The sequence below is a fragment of the Strix uralensis genome, chromosome 1, assembly GCF_047716275.1.
Source record: "Strix uralensis isolate ZFMK-TIS-50842 chromosome 1, bStrUra1, whole genome shotgun sequence".
NCBI classification, from domain to species: Eukaryota; Metazoa; Chordata; class Aves; order Strigiformes; family Strigidae; genus Strix; species Strix uralensis.
The window spans coordinates 120,723,245-120,744,777 of NC_133972.1; the positions used below are offsets into that span (position 1 = coordinate 120,723,245).

General features: G+C 40.4%; 1 protein-coding gene across 4 annotated transcripts in view; it reads left to right on the plus strand.

The window, feature by feature from the left end:
• The window catches only part of DLGAP1 (DLG associated protein 1), a 428,529-nt gene that overhangs the window by 300,863 nt on the left and 106,133 nt on the right, over window positions 1–21,533 (plus strand). The gene's annotated exons all lie outside the window — the stretch shown is intronic.

The following is a 21,533-nucleotide window of genomic DNA, read 5'->3' on the forward strand; positions in this document are numbered from 1 at the left end:
CGTGATTAGTGACAGAAGACTCCTTTTGCATTTCCCTCATTAATTTCCTCTCCTTCCTTGTCCTCCTCTACCCCATTTTTTCCCAGAGACCTCATCTGAGAAATAGATTGTAGAGAAAAGCGTTTGATCCTTGTTAAGAATGTCATGCTCTTGACATCAGTGATGAATAGACCAGAAGAAAAAGACATGCTTATTGCAGCTCCCCATAGCAGCCTGCCTGACTTTGTCTCAGGGGAAGCCAGGAATTGCTTCTGTTCCGTCTTTCCATTACTGTCCAAAGGAGAAAGCAGTCTCATTTTCTGCAGGGATTTTCACAAGCTAGCTGGCGCTTGCTCAAGGAATCCAGTGATTCCTCTCATCATCCAGCAGACTTTACCACATCCTTTCCTGAGCCAAAACTCCTCCTCTGAGATCAGTTAGTGCAACCTCTGCAAGGTGAACATAAATGTTACATACCACCACAAACTCCATAAAGCCATGCTTTATGCACAGACACACCATTGGGCATGGAGCTTATCCTCTTTGAGACTTAAGAAACATGTGTTCCATAGTTCCATAATATATATTTGTAGTACAATGCATCACAGTGAGTGTATCTGCTCTTGGTCATTTCTGTTCTCTGTGGATAGGACATTTGCAAAAGAATACAGAATTATTAAAAATAAAAAGTCCTGCATGTCACTGTTCACGCACAGAGGATGTTAGATCAGAGGAGCCTAGGCAGCAGAAGCTTTTGGGTTTAGCTTTGAAGTCATTGTAATTCAGCAAAGTGCTTGTACAAATACTTCATTTCACATGTGTTTTTTAATCCCTTCCTATTCAGGAAAGCTTTTAGGAATGTGCTTAATTTTAAATTGCACTCTGTAAAATTCATGTAAGTTTAGGACCTATGCAGAAGTAGGATGTAAATCACAGGATAGAAGAAAGAAAGGGAAAATGGTAAATGGTAGTAAAATAAAAAAGAGGACAAAATATGAAATAACTTTTCTTTTTACTGACTTCTCAGCATAAATTGGGATGAAGTAGAATTATTTTTTTTTAATCTATGATGGTACTTCATAGAAATATCTCTTCCTGGGAAACCTTTCCACTTTCAGAGACAAATTGTATAATACCTAATTATGCATTGCTTTTATTCCTTTCTGTTGAACATGATCATTTGCGGGGGGGGGGGAGAGACGAGACCTAGCCAAGTGCTTGCTCTGCGAATTGAAGTCTTTTGTTAAGCTAGGTCTTTTTTGAAGACTGCTTCATACTTTCTTAGTAGCATGACTTGACCTTGACCATGACATTGCTTGTTCATGACAGGGCTACCCTGATTAGTCTGAGAGTTGTGATAGTTTTGCTGGCATGACGGCCAGGGACTAAATTAGGGCCTCTAACTCACTGAATATAGGTCATCAAGCAATTGTATAATGCATGATAACAAGTTATTTCCTTGGCTTACTGTTCACTTGAGTTCAATTCGCACCTGAATAAGAGCTTTATGGAGATGAGCCAAAAACCACTCTAGTCAGCAGGCAGCCTTTTACTGACACTGGTTGACTTTCTAGCTGACCTTTCAGGACATTATTAACACCTTAAAGCTGAGTGTATATCACTCCTTTAATTATGTTTTTTCCATCAATAAAGAACAAGACACCTTGTGAAAGCAGTGTTTCTACAGTGGTAATTGTCACAGATCTTCTGCACTTCTTTCTGCTACTCTCTGTTTTCTGTATGCAGGCTCTAGTTGGCTTCACTTTCATCTTTGGCAAAGCAAACAACTTAAAAACATGTTCCCTTTTGCTTCCACTGTTGTTTTTGCAGGGATTTTTCATCTTGTGGGACTTTTCCTCTCTGAGTACTTTAAGTCTAATATTGGTCTCACAACCCACGCTGTTCCTCCCACCTACCTACCTACCATTGCTCATGTGCCTACTCTTCTAAGAAAGGGTTTTCATTATTACCAATGTTTCTTTTTATATAAGGGATAACTTTTGAACAGCACAACCGTGTCATATCTCCTTTACGTAATACAAATTTATTTTCCTGGTTTTGCTGGTTTTTTTCTGGCTATACCTTACAATCTCCCTCCTACAATATTCCTCCCATGCCATGGTTTCCATGTGGTTACAGCACATGTGTCAAATGCTGTGGTACCATTCTGAATAAAGCACAGCTTGCTGTGATCTTGAAATACACACCTCCGCTGCTGCGCTCTCATTATCCTACCAGGAAGCAAGCAGCTTTTTCTCTCTGTCTTTACTGGCAGTATCCTCTTGGTGTTTAATCTTCCAGTCTAGATAAACTGATCCAGCTGAAAAAAAGTGACATTTTCTTGCCCATTCCTGAAAAGTGGCAAAAGTTTATCTTGCACTTGTAAGCAGATGGAAAATGAACTGGTTAGCTAACTTCTAAAGAAGGTGCAGGCAACAGATAACTGACATTTCTATTACAGTTGAGCTTGTTTCAGGACATATTTCTTCACTATCTATATGTACCTTGTTTATGTTTGGTCTGGTTTCTTTGGGAAAAAAGTACAGAATTACATTGTCTGTCCACATACAACCTTGTCACCTCCACCTCCCAGTAGCTTTTGAATCCATTGGCCAACTTTAACCAAGTTTCCTAGAGAGACTGAAGTCTGAAAGATATGAAGTTCCAGCAAAATTTATGTAGATCTGTAGCTAGATAATGCAGAGAAAGATCTGCTGCCATCCCTTGTGATCTCTTGAAGGATCGCAAGTAGCTGGTGAGCCAGCAAAAGGTATAAGTTGATGGCAGCACTTTCCCAGCCTAAAAGGTGAGGAATATGGAAGGGACTGGAAAACTCTGTTGAGGACAAGAGGTCTAAGAGATGGATCCCTGTTACCATAGTTTTTCTAGCCTTTTTTTATTCAGCCCCCTTCCTCTTCTCCATTGCACGCATACTCACTGCTTAAAATATGGGTTCAGATTCTGCTTCCTAACCCAATATTGCTGCTACAGTGGGGACTTCAGCCACTTGAGTCTTCTGCACTTCTTTTTTTTATTATTTTTTCTAATATAGTATAGTACTTAATGGTAGTCCATTTGTGGACATTTTACATGTTATATACAGTTATATAATTGTTCCTTTGAACTCCTGTTTGATCATACAAACTCTTTTCTGAGACAAGTTGTACTCTCTGATCACCAAGGTATTGACAGTTTCAACGATCTTGATGCTTTGGAGATGCATTTGTAGAACTCATGTAAAAAGGACAGAAGGAAGAACAGAAATTATTTTTTTCTTAACAAATCTTAACTTTCAAGGTGTTTTAATAGACATGTCATGTTTTTCCAGTCAGCTGTGACTTAAAGAAACAAAATTATAAGCATCACATTTTTCAATGACCACCAAGTTGCACTGCTGATGATGAAAAGAGTATGTGAGCATATAAGCAAAAAGCATTAGGCTTTTCTCCTTTTTATTTCATGGTAAAGAATTCATCTGAGTAACTTGCATCATACCTGCATCTATTCCTGTGATTTACTGCATAGATGAGTGATACTTAGAATAAACCAACCAATTCCTAACTTTAAAGTTTATCAGAGACATTCCAAAAATGATATCTCAAAATAAGTGCATGTTATTTGTGTACACCCAGGCTTGCATTTTTAATGTGCAAATACAAATAGCTTAAGTACTTTCCACTTGTATGTTTATGGGAATCTGAAAATGAAATTGTTTTGAAAACCTCTGTGCCATTTTTCTTAATATCCTATAAAATCACAGTAAACAATCAAGATCAATTAAGAGGCAGAATCTGGTAGCAAATTTAACAACAGTGACAAAAGCAAGAAGAAAGAGGTAGATCTGATTTATACATCCTGAATTCCAACTTTTCATCACCCGTCTGAGAATTGATCAGGTCAGTTCCTGGAGGACAAGCCTTCAGGCTAGGGTCAACCTATGTTACAAATCAAATCTTGACAGAGTTTGAGGACCAACTCTGCTAGGATGACTTGCAAAAACAATCCAGCCACCCCATTGTTGCATAGTATAAGATATTTCAGATAGAAAGTCCCCTGATCATTGTAAAATTCAGGAAATTACAGTCAAAATGGTTTTATAATCTGCAAAGCTCCCAAATAATTTTGTCTGGTAGTAATTTGTGGTGATCAAGAGGAAGGTTATATGCACTCATGGGCAGATCCATATAGACTGATGGGAGGGTAAAGTGCATCATCCTCACTGGGTGAATTCATGGTGAAATTGCATAATGTCTGGTTTCAAACATGATGCTAGGACTGATGTGAGTGAAAGGATGAGCAAAAGTCCAGAAGCTTTTTACACTAAAGACATCAAAGTAAATGTCGCATGGCAAGGATGTTGTTAAATGTTAGGTGCAAAGCTGAAGGTCATTACAGCTTTGATTTTCCTATAATGATACAACACATACATTTGTGTACATAAATATCTTCATGGCTTCTCAAACTGAAATATGTAGCTCTCAGAAAACAATGGAACAATATAAACTCTGGAGATGGTTCTCCCGCTTTCTCAGCTTTTCTAAAAAACTGCTCTTGGGAAGTGTCTGTACTGAGGGAAATGAGAGGGGTTGTAAGGATAATTGTAGCCTGACACACTGGCTAGGCTGTTCTGGTGTTTGAGCAAACTGAAGCTGATGTCCTTACACTGCACTTCATACAGTGTAGCATACATCCTTAGGTATGAAAACCATCTTGGTCTTAGGAATGAGGTCCTATTTACTTTAAGGTGGTTTTATATTACTATAACATGCTCCAAAATATCCCCAGAAAAAGATGTCGTATAAACAAAAGCATACTTTTTTAAAATGGAGGTGTTGTCCTCATTCTGCTAAAATGTCCCATTAGCTTCACTGGCGCAGGTCACAGATGGGGGGAAGGGAGAGGGAAAATATAAGGGTGATGCAATACCTCATCTTCCTTATGGTGGATATTTTTAGACACATGCAGGGAAGCTTGTTAATTTTCTTTTTTGTTGAGTGATTTCCAATTAGGGAACAATGACTTTCCTAATTAGTACAAAAGGAATAAGTCTGATTAATCTTTTATTAGTGTTTTACAGTATGTTTCCGGTATAGTTTTTTCATTGTTTTGTGTTGCAGTCTGTCATTTTTATCAAACCTTTAGCTAGTGAAAGAATTGTTTCCATTTTCCTTGAGGTGTGTTTTGTTTGTTTGCTTGAAGGGCGAGGTTTTTTTATTTCCCATGGAAGAGACTGGATCATCTCCATGAGCAGCCGAAGGAATAGTATTCTGAAACTATTGTTGGCCTAGGTAGTAACTTTCCCAGCCTGCAGTCACTGATGCATGATATATTACTTACCTTCTTATTCATATTATTGCAATCCCTTCTCTCTTCTCTCTGAAAGCTAGGGAGAAGCTGTTGGACAGGTTTCTCACTTTTCAGGCTCGTGTGTCAGGTATGATTAAATTCAGTGAATAATTTAGAAGAAGAAAATTTGAAAGGCAAGACAATAAAAAATATATTTATTTTGAGGTACTAGGTGGGCATACATTTGGAGCCAATAGTTTCCTTATAGCAGCTGACATATATTTTGTGTACGTGATATTTAAGGAGCAGAGGATATTGATTTATTGAAGGAACTTAGAGCTTGGAGCTTTTAACAACCAGTTGCAACTTTCCGCTGGTGGATATATAAAGCATGTTCAGTCAGTTAATGCTTAATATCACTGATGAGCATGTGAGAAAGCTTTTGCCCCATGGCAGCTTCCTTTCCCAGTCCCCTCACACAGAGGTAGGTATGCCTTTACAGCACAGAAATGAACCCACTCATCCCGCTGTACAATCCTCCATGGAGACAGGGCATTCCTACAGTTCACTGCATAGTACATAGGTAGAGTGGGCACTCCTCCTCTCTGCTTCTGTGATGATCCTCACCAATTTATCTTGCAATGAAACAGAGATGCCCTAGCTATTACAGCCTCACTGCTAGCAGACGTTGCTTATCCCGTCATAAAACTTATCCTTGTGTCAATCCACACCTAGCTCCATATGCCCTTATGCCCTGTTACGTCAGTATTGTCACATTTGTATAAATGATGTTATTTCTTGTTTCTCTAAGATAAGAAGTCAGAACTTTGTTGTAACCTGTGACCTATACTACAGTTGTTGCCCCACTTCTACTTTTACCTTTACTTGCTGAAATTTGAGGCAATGAAACAGTTGCAATTAACTTACATGAGAATAAACACGGGCCAAAAGAAAAAAGCATTTAATTTTGCTAGTCAAAGTTTGATCTTTTGTTAATACTGAAGCAGAGTTTTGGAAGTCGATAATTTGTTAAAGAAAAACTGCAACCTCATTTAGATAATTGCCTTACTTGCAGAAATTAAAATCCTTGTCCTGCATCTAGTCATCTGGCTTAACTTTGCAGAAGATTTAGCTTTATGTTAGACGTAGCTACAAATGAAAATGAGGACTTCCAACTTTTTAGCTTCTCTTATTCATTTTAGAGCAAATGATCTTAGTGAATTCAAGTCTATCCCATTGTCTGTTTTAAAAAGCAAGCTCTGTCACTGTACTTTGTGGGTTAAATGGGCATTTCTAAGGCTTGCTTTAAGAAACACAATTATAATCATGAACCAAGATGTGTTTTTCAGCCATCTCTATCAGGGTATAGTTTTTACATGGCCAACTTACATGTTTGTGTGCAAAACTGGTCTTGTTTATTTTTAGCCCTACTTCTGCCCTTAAAAGGCTGCCTCAGAAAGGAAGTTAATAATGTCCAGTGGGGACAAGAGAAGAAATGCTGCCTGAGACTACAAGGACATACACAAGCTATATGTTAGGAAAATTTTCCTAATGGTAATGATAGTTAAGCGCAGGAGTGGATTGCCAAGAGAAATCACTTCACTGGACATTTTCAAGAAAAGGGTAGAAAATGTCTGTCAGGACAAATTTAGGTATTGTTGATCCTGCTTTAGGGTCAGAGGAGGGACCAGATGACCTCATGAAGACCCCTCCAGACCTATCTAAGATTCTCCGTCTTTCTCAGGCTATTGAATATACCCACTATCACTGTTCTTACTTCCTTTTCTTGACTTATTTTTTAAATATAAAAATAAAATTCTCATCAGGACCAAATTATTCCTGAAGGCCTGCTGTTGAATAGTAAATATAGATATCCCACCCACAGGAGTGTTGTGCAATTCTTTCATGTATTTTAAATGTTATTTCATTGCTAGCATTTTGAAATTATGTTCCAACCGCTGCCAGCCATACCGTGCTTAACTCTTGGTATGTGATCTTGTACTATCTGGTTTAGTTTGCTAAGGGGAGCTCAGCTGATGTATTAAATCTGCCATGCAGAAAATTCACAGGCATAAAAAGAGGTATGTGTTTGCACAAAATTCAGTCTGGAGTCCTTAATGTCCAACATAACAAGACAAGCAAACAGGGAACAATAATTAAATTAATTATTCATAATAACTTTCTGTTCTGATCAGCTAGAAGTGCAATATTCTTTCACTGTGAAATGCTGGATCCCTCTTGGATTAACATGGAAAAAGTTAAAATAGTGTATTTTGCTTTAGTTTTAATGTGATATTACAAGACAGTTTTTGCAGACATGCTTTGGGATCTTCTGTTAATTTGCATCATGTTAGGGTGTGAGAGAGACATGAAAGCGAGTAATTGTTCTGCCCTTACAAATAAAAGATACTATTAATATCTAAGTCGCGTTGATGCCTAGTCATTTGTTTCATGTATTTTCTTGTGTTTGTATTACTGCTAAGAGGGAGTAACTTTCAACTTATTTTAGTAATTCTCTGCTGGCTTGGGTGCAGTATGGGGTGAAGGTTAGGGGCAGGGTCGGCGAAGAAAGGGTATGGCCCCTGGTACCCAAGATGCTGAAGCAGGGCATCAAATACCACTCTGTTCCCAGTGACACATGTGAATGAAAGTTTATCTGAAAAGAACTGACTTTTTAAAATCTTCTCTCCTCCTAATGAAGTTATAGATCTTCTCAGGAGGGGAGAAATTAGGGAATATTCTTAAAGACTTTCTTACATTGTGCCTGCTTTCTTTTTTATTGTACACCACAAAGATAGAGAACCATCATACAATCACTGCTTGTGTTATTTCCTGCTGTGGAAAAAAGTATTTCTGTTGAAAGCACCTTTGCAGCAGCTGCTGAGTTCCTGTGAGAGATTTCTGTGGTTGCATCAGAAGCTGAGTTGCATGGCAATTTCCCATTCTCCTCCAGAAGGGCTGTTCTACCTGACCAGCCTGAACCCCAGCTGTCCAGCAACTTTGCCTGCAGCAAGCCCAGGGACTGCAAAAAGCACTAACTGGTTTTGTCATCCCTGAATGCCAGCAGCCCCATCCAGAGCACCCAAATCTTTCCCTTCATTTAAGTGACATCAGGGTGGCAGCCATGCTTGGGTTGTGTCTGTGTAGCTCTGCACTGTGACAGTGATGTATCATGCTGAAGGCAAGCTCAGGAGCTTTCAGAACTAGTATATAAATCTCTCCTGTTTTATATCTGACAATTGCTATTGCAAATCTGTGCTAAGCCTTCATTACTCTACACTTGAAAGGAAACCTTGAAAAACTCCTTTTGGAAGGTAGTCCTCCTTGGGCTAGTCCTAAAAATGTTCATAGTTATTATTTATTACTTTATCACATCAAAATAGGTAATATAGATGTTTATTAAAACTCTCTTGTAACAATATTTATTCCTGTCTGCATAACAAAAATTGGAAAACATACCAGAATGAAAAATAATACAAGGTTCTTACTTCATTTATTACTTTTACTCTTTGTTTTACAAAACTTAAAACTGCTACTTTGCTTTTATCACATTTACAGAAATAATTGGTTCTGAACTTTGCATAAATCTCAAAACCAAGCATACATATATAATACAGAAGCTTACAACTACTCTGGGTGAAGTGGTGTCAATGATGACACCGAGTCATGACTTCATCTCATAATATTTATACTTGTGACAGTGATAGAAATTATATTTATAAAAGCCAGAATTGGGGAGGGGGTGCAATTTCTGCAATTTCTGACTTTGACTGCAACTTCAAGAGGATGGTTCAATGACATGTTGGCTACATCCAACTACGCTAGAATAAGGAAAAAAATACCTTTTCAGAGATGGAAATCTCAGAAATGTTGGCACTGTCTAGTCAATAGGGTCCAATCCAGGGATCCATGGATTAGTTGTCTAGCCATGGATCTCAGACTGGTGCAGGATCTGTTGGACTCATCTCAGTCATGTGGCTGTAAGAGCTGTGAGACAACAGGGCTTTGGCAGAGATTTGTTGCTCAGACTTGTTTGAAATGCTAGTGAGTCAGGCTGTGCCAGTGCAGTTGTTCAGTCATTTACTGTTGGGTAGAATGTCATTTCTGGCAGAGCAGTAACTCTCTGTCTATTACTTTCCCACCCCCTGCTTAGAGATCGTTTGATTTGGGGCACAAATTAATTGCTGTTTACCTGTGATGAACAAATTTGAATTGAGAGGGAGTGAATGATGCCTTATTCAAAGAAGACATTAGACTGACAGTGGCTGGAATGAATGTCAGCACTATGTCCTATTTCTGTTGTTCCTTTCTCTTTCCTTTCCTTTCTTTTTCAAGTGATTCCTTAATATTCCTAATAATCCTCAGTACTTAGCTAAGCATCCTTTCTCCATTAAAAGAGCCAAGATTTGCATGAAGAATACCACATCTAGAGTCACTGTCCCTTCACACAGTGACAGAATGACCTTCTGACTATCAACTATTTCTATATTTCCACCTTCCCACTGCTTATTTTATTTCCTTTGTTAATGAATTTCACACCTTTGAAAATAATGAGTGTGGAGCATTCTCTTCTGCTTTCATTTATTTATAGCCCTGATCCTAACACACTCTTCTGCTAAGATTTTCATCAGTGGTGATTTAATTATTAACCTTTTCCACTAATCCTGTTGCTAATATCATCCTTGTGAGTCTTTCATAGTCCTTTTATCCCACAGTTTCTAGTCCCGACTAGAGCTGGTCTGTTCCTAGCACTCCTGGATCCTTCTCTTTGCATCCTTTTCTCCCCGAGGAGGCATGCAGCTTGTGTTGGAAAATGGCTATATCTTCCTTCATTTCGGTGCTCCTTTGCTGCTGATGTACACATGGTGGTTAGCTGCACTCAGTCACGCTTCAAGCTATCTTTGGAGTGATTTCACGGGCAACTGGGTTTGCTCCCTGCTCCATTTCTCCAGATGGAAGTTGCCACGGTGGCTCACGACTGCAGCCTGGCAACCGAGGTGCCCTTGCCATCGACCAGCAGTCAGGCAGCCCTTGCACACTGATCCCTGTGCAAACACACGTGAATGCCAAGGAGGCTTTATCCTATCAGCTCTAATTGTCCCTTCTCCAGAGAAGTTAATCAGATTCATTATATCTCTGTGATGACTGTGGTATCTGCCTGAGTGTTTTGCCTCTGGCAGAAGATAGACAAACCCTCGTTTTCTACTGAAATTGCATGTTATGACTATATTTCCTTCCCCTGTTGGAATCAGTATGTCCACATAATGGTAGCTTGTTCTTTAATGTAACTAGTTCCCTTAAGGGCATCAGCCCCAAGAATAATGAAGTAATCCATCTGAAGTTCATACAAACAATGAATCACCTGAACAGCTGTCTCTTTAAAAACACGGTTGTAGTTTGATCTTGATGTCGCAGAAATTCTTCATCTTTTGATTATGTTTTCAGATCATGTGTTTTATGCACCTCCTTTAAATGATGTATGTAATAGAAAATAATAAATAATACACAGAAGAAGAATTTTTATTTTTAAGGACTATTTTTAAAGAAGGAGATGAAATAAAATTGACATGTAATGTAATACTTAAAACACTGATTTTAGAACTTCTTGATGCTTATTTGCAAGCCTGTTTTGTCAATATTGACAATATTGTCAATTATTAATGTTTATTTTAAAAATTAATCCCTTCTAATAAATAGAATATTTATATTTCAAGAGAGGAAAAGTCAAATTACTCTTTTTTGTAGCCAAAACCAGGTAAAAGTTTGCTTCTAAATTGAATGTTACAGTTTTTATTGTGCTATCTTATATTGCACAATTAATCCCTCAGTGTTTCTACCATGGGCAGCACGGAAACCAGCCAGAATGGGAAGGTTAGATCTGATCCAGGTTAGATCTGAGATGAATGTAAATCCCCTGCCCTGCTCACTGAACTACCCACTGCCCCCAGTACAGGCCTGAGATACCCATTGGGAGGGCATCCCTCTCCGTGGGGAGGTATGCACTATACTCAAAATCAGGGGTGGGGTTTTTTCCCCTAAGGCATGAGACTTAACAGGAATAAGGCACGGAAACATTATTGTTGACTGTTTCTCTGAAAGTACTTGGGAATACTATGCAATTGGGATCTGGGTCGCCAGTACCGGATTCTGCAGTGGGTTGTTTACAAGTCTCTAGTGTTTAAAATCCAAGCTATGGAGGCTTTTTTCTCCCCCCTAACAAAGTACATACAAAGTTTTAAATGTCAGCCTCCTACCCAACACAATGGGATGATAACCTCTGCCATGAATTAATCAAGCTGCATTATCTTGCCACTGTTCTTCCAATTTCTTTTGAATTCAGACAAATTTCACAGCTTTCTCTTCCATAAAATGATACACTAAGGTTAATTATAGTTCAGGAGCACTCTAAGGTATGATTTGGCTGCTCAGTGTTTCTGAGGTCGAAAAAGAGCATGAGTGGTGCACCTGGAACGAGTGCCTGGCTTGTATTGTTCCCGTAGGGAAGGGGAGGATCAGTCAAGCATTAAAATGAAAGACTGACACTGCAAAACTCTCAGGTGTGGTGCTCCTTTTTCTGCCAAAGGGGAGCAGGGTGATGGGAGAGTCTGGCCCCCACACCTGTGTGCTGTGCCTCCATGACAGGAAGGCTGTGTCCTCGGGAGCAGGGGTTGAGGATGGAGTGCTGGGCACCCCACCACCACTGCTCCCTGCCTGGCCTCTTCCCAGCTGCGGATATCAATGTGCCTCCAGCTCTGGGTAAAAAGGGATAATAACACTCACGTCCTGCACATTGGGATGTCACGAGGATTGATTCATTACAGTTAGTGCAGCAATTACGGAGCCTCTAAAGAGGCTGCAGAAATGCTAATACAGTCATCATTAGTCATTGCCCCCTTGCTCTTAGCTCCTGTTTTGTACTCATGAAGAAAGGCTTGTGGCAGCATTTCCTTGTGCTCACCGAGATGCCTGGGAAGACCCCCACCATATTGCACGAGCATCAAGGCACAACATAGGGAAGAAGTTAAATCATCGTTGTACTTCCCTGTTGGAGGAAGAGCTGCAGAGGCTGGCGAGACCTCAGCCAGGGATGAAAGGGTCGGTTCTTGTAGTTCCTCCTCAACTGTGCTTCCCATGTGTATCCTGCTACCAGGATGCTCTCTCCTCCCTTTCCACCTGCTGTACGTATTTGCTCTCCCCGTGATGTGTGAAAGCCTGAAGGGGAGCACACTACTCCTAGGAGTAACAGTAACTCATGTTGCATTTTGCTGTGTCTGTTGAAATTCTTAGGTACGATCTTCTCATAACTTGACACAACTCCCCCTCACTCACCATCACACAACCCACACCCATTGCTAACATATGTCCTAGAGGTGGTTCAGATACTTTCACAGGGGATAAATGATAGATAGGCATGCTTCCCTTCAGCTAGTCCTACCTCTCCTCTTCCCTCTGTGCCCTGCCTACATACACTAACGCACGGCTTCCCACTCACTTCTCTAAATTTTCTTTGTATTTGTTACCCTTCACACTACAGCAGAAGGGAATCTTAAAATGCTTTTTCTTTTTTTCCCCATAGGGAAGGCCTTCAGAACTAGGAAAAGTTATTTTAATACATCTCAGAGCCTGAGCTGCCATGGTATGTGCTGCACAGAGAAGCAAGCACACCACACACACTGAAAATCACAGTGCAGTTGAGTGGAGGGGGTTCCCACTGTATGCTCTGTGCATGCCTATTCCTGGAAAACCTGTGAATTTTCTGATGAAAAGCCATTCGGAAGACTGTGAGAAACATTTGTCTCTGTTATTGTCACTTTATCTCTCTTCTTTGGAGGGGGTAGACAGCAGGACCGATGGTCCTGTATTGATGGCAGCCCAATCATCCACTAAGAGCATGGTGCTGTGAGGGACAGTAAAACCCACAAGAGCTAGTGGAGGAGCAGTTTTCTACTTACATCCCAAGCTCTTAGTGCACTCACAACAGAGATTATCCATGAGCTTTCCACAGTCTTTCTGTGAAGAATATTGATCCATTTTCTTCTGCTGAGTTTAGGCTTGGTTTTTTGCTGTTTGGAAGGGCAGGACTGGGCCTGTTAACTTAAGCAGAATTTGTCTAAGTTGAGAAAAAAAATGTGACTCAGACTTTCCCATTGATAGACCTTCAGCAAAGCTCCAAGATTTGACCTGTTAAACATCTAAGCAATTACCTATCTAATTAATTACTTGCTTATCTTCAGATAAAAACTTTTCAATTCTATTTAGCAATTTCCTGTTACTGAGTATGTTCTCATCAGTGAGTAGTGAATAGCTGTGCACACAAAAACCTGCCTTCATATATCCAAATTGCTTCCTTCCTGCTATAAATGAATGTTTAGCATAGTTATCTGTAGTGAAAGGAGCAAGATTGGTAATACAGCCATTGAGAGTATATTATTGTGTTGGGCTTTTCTTTGGTTTCTACTTTCAAATAGCTTTTTTCTTAAAGAATATGGAAGTAACATTTTTAGCAAGTTACCAGTTTCTGTACAGAAGGAAAATTCCTTTCTGAACCCCAGTGTTGACCTGCCCTTTCTAGTTACCAAGAAAAATACTTTCATTCATGAAAAGCACATAAAAAAGCTTTAAATCTTACCGTTTTTGTAATGATATGCTGAATGCTAGGAAAGCAAATTGCCCTATAAATCCTAATTAATTGGAAATCAGGTCCACAATTCGTCTGGGCTGTAAAAATCAGAATATATTCTAAGATATAATAGATGTGCAGCATCTTTTTTATATACTTTCTGCTTCTTGAGTCCTTGAACTTTGTGTTTGTGTGCTTTCTTTACCAACTGTGAAAACTCGAGGGGTTTAACTGGAAAGGTTTTGCAAGCCTCATGAGATGAGCTTTAAGAAAAACATAATGCATTGCAGAAGTGTAATAAATAGCAATCATTGGCAGCACTAGATTATTCCTCCCTCTAGTGTCTGGCTGGCTCCAGTGACAATAAATGGAGCTCTTTATTAACATCTTGAGGAATTATTCCATTAGTTTAGCTACTCGGAACTTACTTTTTTCAGGCTAGCATCCTCCAGCTCCCTGCCTGCCTGGTAATCCAGGGTGCCTCTGTGTCCATGTCCGTGATTATGTTATGTGACCAGCCTTTCAGTTTTTCAAGGACACCTCTCTACAATGTTCTCAAGCTTTCCCAGTCCCTTCTGTATATTATATTACATGATTCCCAGTAGCAGTCACATTAAGAAGGTCACCCCACTTCTGTTGCGTTTCTGTGGTTTGACAGTACATTACACCAAATCTGGGTAATTTATCACTGCTGATCTCTGATGTATGCTAAACTGAAAAAGTGATGAATTTGAGGCAGCTTAGTTCGTCTGGTCATGGTGCAATACTGGGAACTGTGTTTGGACACTGAGCAGGATATTAGTGCTTCCTCCATCTACCTGGGTGTGTCAGTGCATGCCCATATACCAGTGGGAAGCTCAGGCACGTTCATGTCATTAAGAGAGACCAAATACACCCCTTTATGGATAGCTCAGGAAAACATAAAGGTGTTGCAGAGCTGGACCACTGCACTAAATTTTGCCTAGCAGCAACCCCTATCTACTTAGTCAGAGGGACAAAATTCAGTTGGTTGACAAATTGGCCCTTACCTGGCACATCACAGGAGAAGCCAGAGTCCCAGGATGCTGAGCAGACCTTCAAAGGTGGCCCTGTGCATCCTGCCTGCACACAAGGACTTGATGTTCAAACATCATCAGACAGGTCTCTGCCCCGTTGCTCCTGACAATAAGAAATGGATGAATATATTCTCATAATGGTTGCTGTTTTCCTAATCAAGGTGATAAAAAATCCAAGCAGTAAAACTAGCTGCTATAAGTACAACAGCCATTCAAGGAAGAGGTCATCTAAGGAAGAGGGTACTTATTCATACAACACAATTAAATGATGTAACTTCAGGGCGGAATTGCAGCGCCCCTCAAAAGAGTTGTAACGCTTGAGAAAGTAATATAGGTTTCATTATGCTTTGCTTAAAATTGACGTTTTAGGCATTAAACTTTTCCATAGATCACTGAAGTTTCATGAGACTGGAGATCTTTTCAAGGAGTTTTGTCTTACATCAGCGAAACTATAGTCTTGAGATGATATCGTAAATCACTCTCCATAGTCAATAATGGTTTTAATCGAAGAATGCCTTTCTTCTAAAGTACCTTTTGACCATCACACCATTCTTTATTAACCAGCTATTCCGCTTTATATACAATATCTGTCTCTGGGACTGAAGTTTATTATTTCAGTCATTCTGTCACCTTGACTTCCAGTAATATAATAAAAATACGGTGCAGCTCTTCTCTTCCATCGAAGAACCTCAGTCATGTTTGCTAACTTTAATTTAGCATCAGAAAGCCACCTGAGAGGCACTGTGGGGAAGTATTAACATACCTGCTTTCTGAGCCCAAGAGTTTATATGACTTCTTCTCTAGGTCACACAGCAAATTTCTGTCAACGCTGAAATCCAAACCCATAAGCCACAGTCCATTGCCCATGGTTTAAAATGCCAAGAAGTTATTTATCCAGAAAATTGTACTGTTTATTTGTCTTTTTTTTTCCTGTTATGTTTTCTTAAACAAAAGCATAGATATACAGGTGTTTTCATCTGAGTAGGACAGAAGGCCATCTTAATTGTGTTCTGAAAAGGAGAGAGAATGCTTAACTCATTCACAAGTGGTTGGTTGTTTTTGTGATTTATATGGGATAGAGAGCACACTAGTAAGCAGTCCTCTGTAAGGAACTAGCTTTATTCCTTTCCCTATGCAAACACAAATGTTTGGGAATTTTTTTCTCTTTTTCTTCTGACCTTGCTGGATTTTTTTGCTTTAATTTTTTATTGGAAAAGAGCAGTGTCCCAATTCAGTAAGCCACATATTTTAATTCTAAGTATGATAATTAAATTCAAATAAGTATTTAGAAATACTTAAGAATGCCTACTGTCACAGGTCAAGTCAGCTGACTTTCTCAGGAGTTAAGGCTTTCTTCCTTTAAAATGAGGTGCACAACCCCTTTGAAGATCCTCAACCCTGAAGAGCATCCACTCTTCAGAAAAATTTTTACATTCTTGTGTCTCCATCTGAATCATTGCACTTCACACTAACAGCATGATAATGGCTTGTCCATTCCTTTCCTCCCAGACCCAAATAAATGTTTCAAGATATTTCCGTTTCATAGGATTAAAAGATACCTATTTCAAATAATTAAAAAAAAAAAATTCCCTTTCAGTGCCCAGATGGATTTTGCATTATTATGCAGCCTTCTCAAGACATTTTATTCTTTGTTCTCTCATACTCCAAAATATAATTAGTTCTGCTTTATCAGTGTTCATTCTGTACAAGTTTGGCCCAATGATAGCCTATAGCACAGAAGGCATCTGTTTTTTAAAAAAGGAAAAAGAAATCTAAAAATATGTGTTAAGCATAATTTTACATCTTTTGTGCAAACTTCTATTTGTCAGAAGTTTTCATAATGGAAATCAACTGCAGACTTCCACCTTGAGGCATTAAGTGCTTTAGCCCTGTTTATAAAAGCATTGACAAGCCAGCTTGCCCAGACCACTACATATAGATATATGGTGTGTGTGTATATATATATACACCTATATGGATATGTATGTATATATACATACCTGCAATAACAGGTTATAGCTTCATGTTGTATCTCAGTACAGCAGACAAGTCTTTTTGTAATCACTGCGGAACAAAACTGGAAAGACATTGGAATGGAGAGAACTATAAAATACACATGGATAACTGGATTTCTGAAATTAACTGGGTTTGATTTGAGGGATTTCTTTTGATGTAAAAGCACCTGAAGGGAAAGTGGTAACAGCTCCTTTTTTGTGAGGAATAGCTCTGGTAAAGTTCCACGGAGGGAAAGTCTCCCTGTTCCTGGGGTATCACTTTTGCTGTGCAAGATCAGTGATAAAAGGGAAAATCCCCCAGAGAAGTAGACTGCTGCCCAGAGAATCAGTAGAGAATTTGCCAGAAACCCTACTGCATACCATTATTTTTTAATTTATTTATATTCTAGGCATTACTTTAAATAAAAATATAGAAGAAAAGTTAGTACTTCCAGCTTCTTTGGTATGACAGAAGCTGCAGGGTTTTATCTTAGTCAGTGGTAACTCCCAGTTGAACAGTTTCCCCAAAAATCTTTGCTTTTTTTATCAGGGAAAGACAGCTGCAAGTCATATCTGAGCTCCAAGCTATACTTGTCCAGACACAGCTGGAGAAACTAGCTGTAGAGTTATCCAGGAGGTCACTGCTCTGTCTTATCACCCCGCTCTCAACCCCTGTGCCATCAGGAGTAGCTGGATCCCATTTCAAGTCACTACCTCCCAGGTGTCTGCAGAGAAATAAAATGTAGTAAGCTAGAAGTACTTGCTTAGAAAAGAAGAAAAATCAGTCTTCACTTCAAGCATTTTAAACTAGTGTTGTTCAAATACAAACCAGATAAAATTGAGGATACTGAAATAGCCACTTAGTAAGAGTGCACGTATGATCTTTCAAAATGAACCCATCAAGAGAGGAGACATATTACCAGCACATATTACAGTCCAGGTGAACAATTTGCAGATGTTTTCAAGAAATAATGCATGCCCACAGCAGGTGAGATACTCAAAGTATTTGTCAGGTAGCATGCTTTGCCTTGTATTGAATCTTGCTTTCTCAAACATGCCTTTGGAGGTAGTGCTGTTACTCAGAGATGTAAGAAGGTGAGCTCAGCCCCTTAACTTAGTTGGATTTGGGATTTTTCCCTTCTCCCTTGCAGAGTTACTAGCGCACCCTCCTCATTGCTTTAAAATGTACTTGCTTTTCAGAGTTTCTCCAGTAGTTTGGTTTGTGTTGCACGTCTGTACAGATGGTGTTGAATCGGCTTTTTTCTTTTTTTTTTTAGTAGGTAACTGAAGCTTTTGAAATGTCAGAAGCCTGACTAGGAAGTGAAAAAATGCTGTATATGTAAAATACATTTTTGGAAAATTCAGGTGGCTGTTATTTACGTGAAGGTTTTAGAGTAACGGTGTTGACTTGCAAAACTAAAATGTGCTCCTGATCTCACTGGGAGATGTTTATACAGATCTTGCCTGCATGTTTGGAAGTGTCTTTCTGAACTAGGTGACTCAGAAGCAGGCACGTGGCAGGGCATGCAGGCTCACGGCCATGCAGTGTGTGGGTGACCATCACCCGGTTTCAGGTCCCTGTGGAGCTGAGGACACTGAACACTGAAAAAGCATTGCAGTTTGTCAGGAAAAATTGCTCTTAAATAAACACTGCAGTGACATTCAACGGCAAATACTTTTTTTAGTATTTACCTAGAAAACATTATTTGTAGATAAACACTGTGCAATATTGTAACTTGGAGTAGCACAGGAGGACTTTCAGTTACGGGAATTCTGCCCAAAAGATGCCTTTTAGCTGAGCTGGAGCACTATCCTCCCACTCCCAGGAGCAAGCCAGAGCTCCTGCATAAATTGCAGTGCTAAGCAGGGAGGGCTGGTTTTGCAGCCAGCTCAGCACACCGCCGGGTGACATTCCTGAAAAGTAACTGCCTTCCTCCTGTGGTTTGGCAGAGAAGGGTAATTCTTGGTTTTTCCCACTGGCAGAATTAATCAACTTTTAATGTGTGAATGGGGGAGACCTGAAAATTAAATTAAGCAGGTGAAGTCCGAGCTTGTGGAGACTGATTTTTTGTATAATAGCACAAAGACTGCAATGGGGAATATCTTGATCCCAGATACCCTGAGGTTAAAAAAAGAAAAAAGCTGTCTGACAGTATTCTGAGTAGGAGTAAGCTTAATATTAATACAGATTGAGACTCAAACTTCTGTTCTCACCACAAATGTGTCAGGAAGTACAGATCCGCAGGTGTGCTAGAGGATGTTTTGAGTGTGTTACCAGACACCCAAGAGGAGAAAAATGACAGTATGATTTGACTCACTTACGACAATAGCAGCAATTACAGAAGTGGCAGCGAAGCGGTCCATGTCCAATGCTGAAAGCTGTGCCTGAGCACACCTGGAGGCATCTCCTTCCCTCCTTCTTGGAGGCCTTGCCCTCAAACACATGCTATCAGGTGGCTGACTGGCAGACTGAAATGCTTCAGTTACTAATATATTAGTTAATCTCAGCAGACTGTGGATGACTTTTGAGTCTCACTAGAGGAGAGAGGTGGCACAGAATTAATTAGGTTAGAAAAGGCCTTTAAGATGAAGTCCAACCATCAACCTAACACTGCCAAGTCCACCACTAAGCCACGTCCCTAAGCGCCACATCTACATGTCTTTTAAATACCTCCAGGGATGGTGACTCAACCACTTCCCTGGGCAGCTGTTCCAATACCTGACAACCCTTTCAGTGAAGAAATTTTTCCTAATATCCAATCTAAACCTTCCCTGGCACAACTTGAGGCCGTTTCCTCTCATTCTAATACTTGTTACTTGAGAAAACAGATCGACACCCACCTCGCTACAACCTCCTTTCAGGCAGTTGTAGAGAGCAATAAGGTCTCCCCTGAGCGTCCTTTTCTCCAGGTTAAACAACCCCAGTTCCCTCAGCTGCTCCTCATAGGGCTTGTGCTCTAGACCTTCACCAGTTTCGTTGCCCTTCTTCAGACACACTCCAGCACCTCAATGTCTTTCTTGTAGTGAGGGGCCCAAAACTGAGCACAGTATTTGAGCTGTGGCCTCACCAGTGCCGAGTACAGGGGGACGATCACTCCCCTAGTCCTGCTGGCCACACTATTTCTGATACCAGCCAGGATGCTATTGGACTTCTTGGCCACCTGGGCACACTGCCAGTTCATATTCATCTGGCTGTCGACCAACATCCCCAAGTCTTTTTCCACCAGGCAGATTTCCAGCGACTCTTCCCCAAGCCTGTAGCATTGCATGGGGTTTTTGTGATTCATGTGCAAGGCCTGGCACTTAGCCTTGTTGAACTTCATACAGTTGGCCTAGGCCCATCGATCCAGCCTGTCTAGATCCCTCTGTAGAGCCTTTCTACTCTCAAGCAGATGAACACTCCCACTCAACTTGGTGTCATCTGCAAACTTACTGAGGGTGCACTCGATCCCTTCATCCAGATCATTGATAAAGATGTTAAACAGAACTGGCCCCAACACTGAGCCCTGAGAAACACAACTACTGATTGGCCACCAGCTGGATTTAGTTCCATTCACCACAACTCTTTGGTCCCAGCCATCCAGCTAGTTTTTTACCCAGTGAGGAGTACACCCGTCCAAGCCATGAGCAGCCAGTTTCTCCAGTAGAATGCTGTGGGAAATGGTGTCGAAGGCTTTACTAAAGTCTAAGTACACAATACCCACAGCCTTTCCCTCATCTACTAAGCGGGTCACCTTGTCATGGAAGGAGGTCAGGTTAGTCAAGCAGGAACCTACCTTTCATAAAACCATGCTGACTGGGCGTGATCACCTGGTTGTCCTGTATGTGCTGCGTGATGTCACTCAACATGATCTGCTCCACAACCTTGCCAGGCACCAAGGTCATATTGACAGGCCCTTCTTGTAGATGGATGGCACATTTGCTAACCTTCAATCTACTGGGACTTCCTCGGTTAGCCGACACTGCTAATAAATGATGGAAAGTGGCTTGGTGGACATTCCACCAGCTACCTCAGTACCCTTGGGTGGATCCCATCTGGTCCCATGGACTTGTGTGTGTCTAAGTGGTGTAGCAGGTTGCTAATCACTGAAGTAACCAAGAGCATAACGTGATGTGAAATCAGATATGTGAGCCTAGCCTCGCCAAGGGGAGCTGAAGGAATGCCTTCTGCAGGAAGGAGAGTTTAACTTTTGTGCCATCAAAAAGAGAGTTCATCAAAGCAGTAGTGGAGTGCTTTAATAGGGAGAGCACCAAAGAATTCATCTTCACCCCAACTTGGGCCAAAGGGCCCCAGACAGGGCTACAGGCATGGCTGACCTGCTCAGGCCCTCCAGGAGCATTCGTTCTTAGTGCTATACCTGATACAAGTCAAGAGCTTTTTCAGCTTAGATAAATATATCCCTCTGTTGGTCAGCAGCACTTTTTCCTGGGATTATTAGTGGCAGCTCAAAGGAGACTCGTGCTGAAAAAAGCAAGGGCCTTGTGTCACACATTCAGTCTAGGTTCAGACATCTTTTCCTCAAGCAAGAATCTCCAAAAAGCCTTTTAAGCATGTACTCAGTAAGATTGGCAACGGGACGTGAAGGCCCACAGCTTTCC